This window comes from Simochromis diagramma, unplaced genomic scaffold, assembly GCF_900408965.1.
Source record: "Simochromis diagramma unplaced genomic scaffold, fSimDia1.1 OVJJ01000355.1, whole genome shotgun sequence".
Classification (NCBI taxonomy): domain Eukaryota; kingdom Metazoa; phylum Chordata; class Actinopteri; order Cichliformes; family Cichlidae; genus Simochromis; species Simochromis diagramma.
The window spans coordinates 2304817-2316064 of NW_024387174.1; the positions used below are offsets into that span (position 1 = coordinate 2304817).

The 11248-nt window shown below is 41.6% G+C and overlaps 1 pseudogene; it reads right to left on the bottom strand.

The window, feature by feature from the left end:
* LOC120744765 overlaps window positions 1–9968 on the bottom strand; it is a 21467-nt pseudogene extending 11499 nt beyond the window's left edge.
* Between the last annotated feature and the right edge of the window lie 1280 nt (window positions 9969–11248).

Here is an 11248-nt window from a genome sequence, read left to right on the forward strand (position 1 = left end):
GGCATCACTGATTACATTAGCTGGTCCGACACCTGCTGAGGTCACTGCTCTGCATCTGAACACATACTCTGTGTTTGGCTTCAGATCTCTCACTGTGACTTCTTCAGCCTTTGCTTCTGTCTTCTGCTGCCATCCATCCTCTCCACTGACACAGTACTCAACAGAGTAGGAGGTGATGTTCTCTGCTCCAAATCTGGGTGGAGAAATCTTCAGTGTCACACTGTTGTGGTTTATGTCAGCTGCTGTCACAATTTCAGGCTTTGAAGGAGGCTCAAAGTTCTCACTGACAGCAAATCCACCTTCATAAAGGTAGATGCTGGAACCTTCCTGGGTCTCATTAGTTAACCCCACTGTCAGGAACTTAATGTTCTTGTTCTCCTTGTTGGCCTCTGCAAAATCACTGAAGAGTTTTGCTTCCTTCCTCATATCATCTGCTACTTCTTTTGAAAGGTACCATTGTTCCTTCTCTACATTGTAAGTATGATAAACGTGAACGTCTGTTTTGGTTGTTTCTTTCAGGTAGTCTGATAAAGCTGAGAGGTATGGTTCATCCTTCCCCAGTGAGGTGAAAACAAAACACAGGCCATGCTCTGCACTGAGAAGTTCCTCATGTAGATTATTCTGAGATGGGACAGTCTTGGTGTTTTTCATCATGTTGGTGAAAGACTTTAAGATACTGATTTCTCTCTCTTTACAGTCCATCCACTCAGTCAGGTTTTTGCTGTTGAAAGGTGAAGAATGTCTCTTCTTCAGGATCTCAGCGAGTTCAGCCTCCTCTTCTCCTCCCTCTGATTGATGGTAGTCTCTTTGCTAACATTCGCTGAAATCCCAGCTTGAACTCTGAACACATTTCTTTAAAACTTGTCAGTTTTTTGCTAATCTGTGGGAACTGTTGGACAGTGGAAGTTCTCAGTGCATCGTTACACCTCATTTCCAGTTCACTGAAGTCCTCCAGGACGCTCTGTGATTCCTGAACTAATCTTATACTTATCTGACGGACGAGTTTCGCAGCACAAGAATCTAAACTGGTCAAAGGTAACAGCCAGACCTTCATTGGTACAGCCTTTTCGCCATGTTCCTAGTAGTGTTGGAAGGCTTTTGTAGACTTCTACGCGCTTCCGAAATGTTGTTGGAGGTTTCTGAAGGCAAAAGTCTCCATAGAATCTGCAGGAGAATTTCTCAACACTGTTTTTGTCCTTGTCTTCCATTTTCAGGGACCCTTCACCCTCTATGGAAAGCAAGGGGATCTTCTTGATCATCACCTTCAAGCTGCCCTGGATGTCTTGATGAGTTTCCTCTTTAGAAACCTCACGGTCAAACAGAAAGAAAGCTTGAGCCCCATAAAGGATACCTGTGACTACATGTGTTGCTATTCTTTTCTCAAAAACATCACGATACCTTATATTTTCTCTTCAAGGTGATTCATTGACAGTTCCTGGAACTTTGTTGTAGTTTTGTAGTTCAGTGTCACTCTGGCCTGATTTTTGGATGTTTTGTGATCATTGAGGTATTTGGCTGATCCTCCAACCTCAACCAGTCCACCCAAGAAACTTGCCTTCAGGGATGCCTCAACATTTAATGCTGAAGATTTGTCCTCAATTGATTCAGATGCCACTATTTCAGATTCAGTGTTAGGTTGTTCTTGTTCTCGTCTATCTTTTTCCAGGCCATTACAGTCCCACAGTGTCATTCCTGTAAAATATGTTACCATTTATTTTTGGCAAAAATAGATAGAAACAAAAATACAAGTAACAACTGCCTGTCTAAAAAGTCCTCTGTGTTTTATAGTGAAGTGATTATCAGTTAAATTAGTAAAAGACTTCCACAACATCCCATAAGTGTATGTTTCTAACTCAGAGCCCACTGACAATTTGAATCCAGCCCATAAATTACATTCATTGTCACAAAAAAGGTAAGTCTGTACATTACATTTAAACTATGATGTTTTACTTTTACGTTTTAAAAATTTATCACCCCCCCTTTGACCTAATTTTTAAAAAAAAGAGTCAGTACATTTGTACTGAATAACTGCTTTTGTCTTTACTAACACCAGGAATTCTGGCAACTTATATATATACTTTCTATGCTTTGGCGGAAAGATGTTGGCGTGCACAGCTTCAGTGGCTCCAGGCCCCCACTTGGGTGCTCTACTTTTCCTTATTGCATAGCAAATCATCAGATATAACTGCCAGATCCCTGTTACCAGTGATTATCAGCAGATCAACAACATCTCCCTGGAGAACATCGGGTGCTCCGTGGATTGTTATCGGCTCTGCCAAGCAAAGGAACCGGTGGAAGGAACACAAAAAAAAGCAGGGCTGCCGGTCAGGCCTGCTAGCCAGGCTAAAGAAGCAGCCTTTTACACCACTGCTTCTCAGCATCTTCTTGACCAACCATGGTCGGGCGTCAACAAAATAGACGAACTGAACCTTCTTCTCGCTGCACAGCCACTCGTCCACAACTGTTGTGTCTTGGTCGTCACAGAGACATGAAACTAGCAGGCTGCACAATGCACCTGAGCGACTGATTGGCTACAGTGGGGAAAAGCAGAGTTTGTGCAAAAGCATTTACACACATAACAACTGGTGCACAAACACTAAGATCATCATCATAGTCTGTTCCCCGGACATAGAGGCAATGTCTGTCATGTGCAGACCTTTCTATTTCCCCAGAGAACTTCCCGCAGTGCTAATAACAGCAGTCTATATACCACCAGACGCAAATGTTAGCTCAGCTTTTGCCTACCTGCATGACTTGATCTCTGACCAGCAATGGACATATCCAGAAAGAGTACACATAATCGTAGGGGATTTCAACAAAGCATGCTTAAGAACTGTGACTGTGCTACCTAAATTTGTTCAACATGTGGGTCCGGGCCTACCCCAACTGTAAACCCTGGATAACAAGTAAGGTTCAGGTATTGTAAAAGGCAAGTCTGCAACTGTGCACACAAATCTTAGATAACAACCCTAAAAAGGTATGGGAGGGCCAGAAACACATCACCAACTCCGCAGGTAACAGGACAAATACAGATAACATGGACATCTCATTGGCAGAGGAACTTAACCACTTCTTTGCCTGCTTTGGGAGAACTGTAGACACCCCTACGATGCACACCACCCTGCCCATAGCCTCCTCTGAGCACAACCCACACACATTTACTCTCCAAGAACACCAGGTTTGCAATGTGTTTAGAGCAGTTAATATGAGAGAGAAGCCACAGGCCCACATGGAATACCTGGGAGCGTGCTCAAAGCCTGCTCCTGACCAGCTGGCTCCTGTGTTCACCAGGCTATTCAACCTCTCCCTGTTACATGCCACTGTCCCTCACTGAAATCAGCAGCAATAGTCCCAGTCCCCAAGACCACCACCATCAGTGGCCTCAATGATTACAGACCCATTGCACTGACTCTAGTGGTTGCTAAGTGCTTTGAGAAGCAGCTTCCTATAGCACATAAAGGACTGCCACCCACCCAGCTTTGACCCCCACCAGTTTGCCTATAAGGCAGGATGCAATCTCCACTGCCCTCCACTCTGCTCTGCATCACCTGGAGAATCCTGGGACTTCAGTAAGGATGCTCTTCATTGATTTCAGCTTGGCTTTTAAAACCATCATCCCAGAAATCCTTATAGCCAAGCTGGTAAACCTGGACTTCTTCCCCCGCTACATGTGGATGGATCAAAAACTTTCTTACAGACCGATCATAATCTGTCAAGGTTGGCAACCGGAGATCATCCTCCCTGTCACACAGCACTGGCTCACCGCAGGCATGTGTGCTGAGTTCTCTCTTATGCTGCATCTACACCAGCGACTGCACCCCCACGCATCATCAGATTTGCAGACAGCACTGATCACCAACAATGATGACACCGCTTACATAGATGATATCCAATGTCTGACAGAATGGTGTGACCACAATAACCTGACCCTCAACACCAGGAAAACCAAGGAAGTGGTCATAGACTTGCACAAGATAAAAACTGATCCCTCTATCCCCTCTATATAAGGCAACTTTGTGGAGCGGGTGTCCTCCTTTAAGTTCCTCTGTACCCACATTTCTGAGGACCTATCCTGAAGTACAAACACATCAGCCTTGGTGACGAAATCCCAGCAGAGCCTCCATTTCTTTAGGGTTCTAAGATAGAACAGGCTGCAGACTGACCTACTAGTGTCCTTCTATCAAGCAACAATTGAGAGTGTGCTGGTGCACACCATCCCCGTGTGGTACGCTGGTTGCACAACAGCTGATAAGAACAGACTCCAGAGAGTCATCAGAACTGCAGAGAAGGTGATTGGCTGTCCACTCTCCTCCCTGGACTCCATTGCCAGCTCCAGAGTCAGGGCAAATATAAAAGACCACCTCCATCCAAGCCACCATCTATTCAACATCCTGCCCTCTGGAAAAAGGTTCAGTTCCATCAGGTGTGAAACCAATACACTAAGGAACAGCTTCTATCCATGGGATGTCAGAACCATAAATGCAAGTTAAGAGTGGGAGCAGATCTCTCCCATACAATCATTCTGACCCTGCTATTTGCCATTTATTATGTTGCTGCCATTTTTTTCCCCTCCGTGCAATATTTTGGCAGATGTGCAATTTCCATCCCTATCCTTAACAACCAAAGCCCTTCCACCCTTATTTATTATTTATTATATTTCATTACAATGCCCTTGTACACCCCCCCAAAATACTTCCTGTAACCCAAAAATTGTGCATATAGTGTTGTTATACTGTTTTTTTTCTTTTCTTGTATATTGTTTTTTTTACTTTCGCACCTTTGTGGGCTTGCTACCTAATTTCACTGTGCAAGCAATAGTACAATGACAATAAAAGTTTCAAGTTTTTTCAAGTTCCATAATATTCCTGTGAAATTCTACCTTTAATGAAATGTACTTACAGATGGATCTGCTTTTTTGATTTGGTTCATTTTCTTTGTCAGACCCCCTTCCCCATGGAGGACCTCTACCCCCTGATTACCAACTTTTCAACAGTTTGTAAGTTGTACCACCAGAGCACTACGCCAGCTATAAGCAAATTTATACAGTGCCACTGCCCTCACCCCACCCGATTTGAAGAGCTGATCATTAGCTCGATCTGCTGATATGAAAGTGTGTTTGTCTTGTTAAGCAACAACCTGTATCTACAGTCATTAGGACACACGAGAGGTTGTGGAGATACTATAGGACAGAGGTGGCCAACTCCAGGCCTTGAGGGCCAGTGTCCTGCAGGTTTTAGATCTCACCCTGGGTCAACACACCTGAATCAAGTGATTAGTTCATTACCAGGCCTCTGGAGAATTTCAAGACATCTTGAGGAGGTAATTTAGCCACTTAAATCATCTGTGTAGGATCAATCACACATCTAAAATCTGCAGGACACCAGCCCTCGAGGGTTGGAGTTGCCCACCACTGCTCTAGGACTACTTTAAGACTGGAATCTACTTTGTGAACCACATGGAGGGGCCAGAGCAGGCAACATTGAAAGAACCTGAAACTACTGGCTAAGGATAATAGTAGATTTGGTAAAATCATAATTCACAATGGCAGTAATGAAACCACTTTGCCTTAATTGAAGGTCACCAAAATTAATATTGAGTCAGTCTGTAACTTTACCAAAAAATGTCTGACTGTAGTTTTATCTGGTCCTGTCCTCAATCGGTCAGAGTTGTGATATGTTAAGCTGCATATTCTCTTTAAATTACCAATTGAGTGGTATCCAAAATTTTATATAGGCTTTATAGATAATTAAAAAAATTACTGAGGAAAATCTGGTCTTGCTAGAAGAGACCACATCCATCCAACTTGCGATGGAGCAGCTCTCATTTCTAGAAATTTGAACAGATGTATTAAATCCCCCAAACATCATGACTATTCAGAGTTAGGACCAGGAAGCAGAGTTGCAATCTTACATGCCTCACTCCAACTTCTCCCCCAACCCCCCTAAAACACCCTATTCCCATAGAGACTGTAATCTCCCAGACCACCACAAAACAAATCAGCAAAAACATTTTAAACATAAAACTTCACAAAGAAGAACAATATAGCATCTTTAACTGCACCAAAGAGTAAACTATTTAAATGTAGATTATGTAGATTACTAAACAGTAGGTCTGTCATCTAAGTAGTAAACGGTTTAACCATTGATCAACATATTGATTTGCCCTGGAATACAGAAACCTGGTTACAAGATGAATATGCTAGTTTGAATGAATTATCACCCCTGAGTAATACTAAATCTAAGAACACTCAAAGGGCAGGCTAAGGAGGACAAGTGCCAGTGATTTTTCATTACAGCTTATTAATGAACTAGAGACCCTGACAGAGTTTTGGTTGATTTGAAAGCCTAACTCTTACCCTTGTACACCTGAACTGGAAAACTCAAACGCTGGTTTTATTTGTTGTCTACTTTCCTCAGTGTTTTTAGACTTTTTAGCAAAAAAATCTGTTTTAGTGCTCATTTCAGATAAAATAATTATGGGAATTATAGTTAGCAATAGCCTCAACACTGCGTTTAATCTTTTATTTGACTCAATCGGGTTCTCTCAAAATGTAAATGAGACAACTCACCACATTAATGACTCTAGGTCGACTGTACACTGTGATCGTGTTTTCCTCCGAAACAATAAGTTCCGTTGGAGCAGTCTTTCAATGCCTCTCTCTGTCTCTCACTAGCTAAGTTGACCCAGAAAACAAAGTAAATCTAATTTTTGTCTACGAGTCCGACACGGTGTTCTGACAAACCATTCTACTTTGGCAAAACGTCCTACCATAAGTAGTTAATGCACATTTCTGCTGTCTGAGTAATTCCAGCACAAATGTAAGTAGGTATGACGGTTTGCCATGTAACTTTTCCCATCAGAGTATGCTTGTAGCTCATATTCATAAAGCCAGGACGGGTTGCCACTTCATTTTACCTGTTAAAGTATGCTTGTTGGTAACATTCACGAAGGTAGCATGGTTTGGCACTTAATTTTACCCATCAGAGCAAGGGCGTAGATTTGGTTTTGGCATTGGTGGGGACAGCTGATTCAATCACCGAACCCTGCCGTGTTTCTTTTTTTTCCTTTTTGTCTTTGCTTCTTGATCAGTCTGTCAATCTCCCGTTCCCTTCTTCCCCAAAATGAACCAAAATGTTTTGAAAGTAGGTCGATGGACCATTAAAAAAATATCTTGAAAAGTAGTTGATAGATGAAGCTAAAATTTCACAGGACTCACATATATTCAAACTTTGTACCATTAAATATTTATGCAAATTGGAAATGTTCGAGCAGGAAATGGTCTAATAATTGGCTGATTTGAGGCTAAACGAGCCAGTATGAAGTTATTTCGTCAATGAAATACAATGGTCAAACTAAAAACTTTCCACAGCAGGTTTTGTAAAGTATAGCATCTCTTCCTAGGAGAATCCTGATGTTTAAGGTCTGTGTCATACATGTGTTTCATGGCCTGGTCTCCTTTGAAAAAGAGATTTGATCTTAATGGGACTTCCAAGGTAAAGAATAAAAAAAGCAACATTATATTGCATTAATAAAGTGTAACATCAATTCACTATTATACTTATTAAAACAAATGTATTTATCTTTCAAATATTAGAACCAGAATAAATATTTGGTTAATCCAAAGAGGTAAATTGCTTATTTACAGAGGTGATGCAAATGTGGATTATGGTTCAGTTACATTTAGTTAATACTTGTGAATCCTTACCAGGTATGACTACATCCTGGCGGCAGTCATACAGCATCCCAAGGCTGAATGGGCGGCCAAGCGCCGCAATTTCCATCGTTCTGCTGGCTTCAGTGTCCATCTCTTTGTCTAGACTAGACAACACAGACACTCTGGTTTAGTTTGATAATAGTTCAGTTTTTATTCTCCTGCTGTTCAAAATGTTAAGCGTGGCATGTATACATCCCAGCCACTCAGAATAGGCCCTTGGTATATTACAGCAGGAAAAACACAAGTACAGTTATTTATACACTGGTTCTGTGAAACAGCATACCAGGGCCATCTGAAGTGAATAGAGCCATAATTATTATTAATCACACTTTCATATTTGTATTTTTTAAAAAAAATCTTATAGTTATTTAGCCTCATTCTGGATTTACGGACTTAATAATTAATCTTGAATAAATAAGGTGGAGTAACTTTTGAATATTTCACATTGCCGAATTCTATTATTACAGAACAAAAACACATTTGGCTTGTAAATTACACTTGAACCTTTACACATGTAAGAGATAAAATGTAAGATAGACCAAAGATAAGCTCCATTCTTTACACATGTCTTTTTTTTTTCTGTTTAACACAGACCTTCATGAAGGTCTGTGTTATCAGTTTCAGCAGCTCAGTGTGTAAAGGACAGAAGCCCCTGAACTGACACACAAAAACCTCAGCAAAAGTCAAAATGTAGGGTCCATCGTTTCTAAGCGATTACTAGAGATTTAACCTTTAAGTTACACACAGCATTCACTATTGGCTAATTTAAGAAACAAAACAAAACAAAAAACATTTAAAGTATATCCAAAATCTTTGTCTAAATAATAACAAAAAAGGAAAAAAATACAGATAAAAAAACAGCCACCTGCATAAATCTAATTATTTATCTAAGACATACAATAATGCATGCAGGAGAATATCAAAACAATATTGCTGTACTTACAGCTGATATATATGTGAACTTCTGAGGGAGTGCTATTGTTTCAGACATTATATACTCTGTGAGAAACACCCACCCCTTTAGCTTTACTTGGGAGGCACCACAGAGGAAGATCAAGCTGAGTTCACAGAAATCACATGATCTGCATAAGGACAAAAATACTACTTCTGTCTATAATATAATACATTTAAAGTTATTTGGCATTTTCCACAAGCCAAAGATGTGCAAGGTGTATTTATTGAATTTAATGGGGTTCAGGTTAAGACTGCAACTTTTTTGATGTAAAGATTTATTTTACTGAACATTTTTGCTGAAAACATTTATGCATAGGGTCAACATGAACTCTGATACGTGTGTAAAAGAACTTTGGTCTTTATGGTCGCTATAAACATCACTGTTCAAATATAAGCTATTGTTTCACTTTCAGATTTAGGTTTAATGACGCAAAGGTCAGGTCAGTTGATAAGTGACTCAAAAGAAACTACAATTGTTTATTTTAGGGACAAAAGCAGAACTAGATGCAAGAAAGCAAGAAACGTATCTTTCATATCCTTGTCCTTTAAAATCTCATTTTCTGGTTTTGATTATATAGAAACTCTAGGGCCTCATCTCAGAAGTGTAGCCTTTGTTAGAGCACAGGTGCTACACCTTAAATATGATGCACTGAGAGAAGAAAATCAGGTTTAAAAATAAATAAATAAAAAAAAAAAAAAAAGAGAAGAAAACAGAAGAAAATCTGGATTTCATAGTGTTACCAGTGTGCACCGGAGAGATGCTTCACTTAAAAAAAATAACACATTTGAGGTTAAAGTTTTTTGAAACATTATTGTCACTCTAAGTGTATTTCATGGAAAGATTCAATTAAAGACAAAATAGATGGTAGAAGCCAAAGGGAGAATGCACCCCTGGGACCCAAACGTTTTTTGGGTCATCTAAGAAAAGTGCACTAATTTATATATAAAGAAGTCTTTTTTGTTGTGTGTGTGTGTGTGTGTGTGTGTGTATGTTTAAAGAAACTACATGAAAATCACACTGTGTACAGTGCTGAGATGTTTTAATGTGCTCTATGGTAAAAATGTGACAAAGAAACTAAAACACAGTTCAGTTAAGTTCAGTTCCTCTTGGATTTACCAAAATGAAAGGGACTTACCTCTGAACATGCAGGAAAAGACTCAAGCAAGAGTTCAAGGACAGAGACAAAATTTTAGCACTGTACTCATTTATCCACAGTTGTTTTCCTGAGAAAACACTATTGATAGAACTGTCTTGCAACCCTGATACAAAACCCTGTTACTATACATATAAAACAAACATTACAAACATGAATACAAGAATATAGAAATATTATTATCCTAACATTTCTGTGGTCTTGAATTTTTTGGGGGTCTTGATTAAAAGTAATGTATCTGTCATGGGGAATTGGGTTAAAGGACTCAGGTGCGAGACTCCTTGCAGAGTGACAGTGAATTTATTCACAGTGAAAAGGTGAGTCAACAGTTCGAGTATGTAATCCAGAAAGGGCAGTGCAGTGATACGGTGACTTCTCCCCGCGGTGACAGTGCAGTGACAATCCAAAACAACTCCTTGTGCCTGCTCCTCCTCCGATCCCTGAATCCTGGAGGCAGATGAGAAAAGCACACGCACAGTAACGAAAATGTTCTTTCCTTCACAAACTGGGTATGCTAGTCGCGACTACGCTACCTGGTTTAGTTCAACGTTCCAGCGTTGGTTGTGACTCGACCACACCGTTAAATAGGTCTGCTTCAGATTAGTTGTAGCCGGCGAAGTGATTACGCACAGGTGCGACGATTCCAGCTCAGGACACTCCCCTCGGGTCAGCTGCCGTTCTGTGCCACGGCTTCCGGAAGTACATGTTCCAGCAGAAAAACACATGCACAGGATGGAGAGGAGAACACGACACAGTACACACAAACACCACCAAAAATTGGCAAGGCGATTGGTGAGGACTGTCTAGCCGTGACAGTACCCCCCCATTAACGGGAGCCTCCCGGCGACCGACCAAACTTGTCAGGGTGCCGGCGGCGGAATTCCTTCACCATAGCATCATCCAGAATCGCCGACCGCGGCACCCAAGCACGCTCTTACGGACCGTACCCCTCCCAATCCACCAAAAACTGGAAGCCCCTACCGCGACGCCTGGCATCCATAATCCGCGTGATGGCATAAGCAGGAGCGCCAGCAACAACCCGGGCGGGCGGCGGGGGCCTGGAAGGCGGGCACAAAGGGATGGTCCAGACCGGTTTCACCTGGGAAACATGAAACACATTATGAGTTCTCATGTTGTGAGGAAGGGCCAAACGAACAGTCACTGGGTTTAGCACAGCCTGGATCGAAAAGGGCCCAATGAAACACGGGGCCAACTTCTTGGATTCAGTTCGTAAAGGAATATACCTGGAAGAGAGCCACACCTGCTGTCCAACACGAGGGGCAGGGGTGCGGCGACGATCGGCCAGCCTCTTATTCTGTTCCGCCGTCCTCAACAGAGCCGCCCTGGTGGCGCGCCACGCTCGCCTGCAGCGTCTCATATGATGCTGAACGGAGGGGACGGCCAGCTCACCTTCAGTGATGGTAAG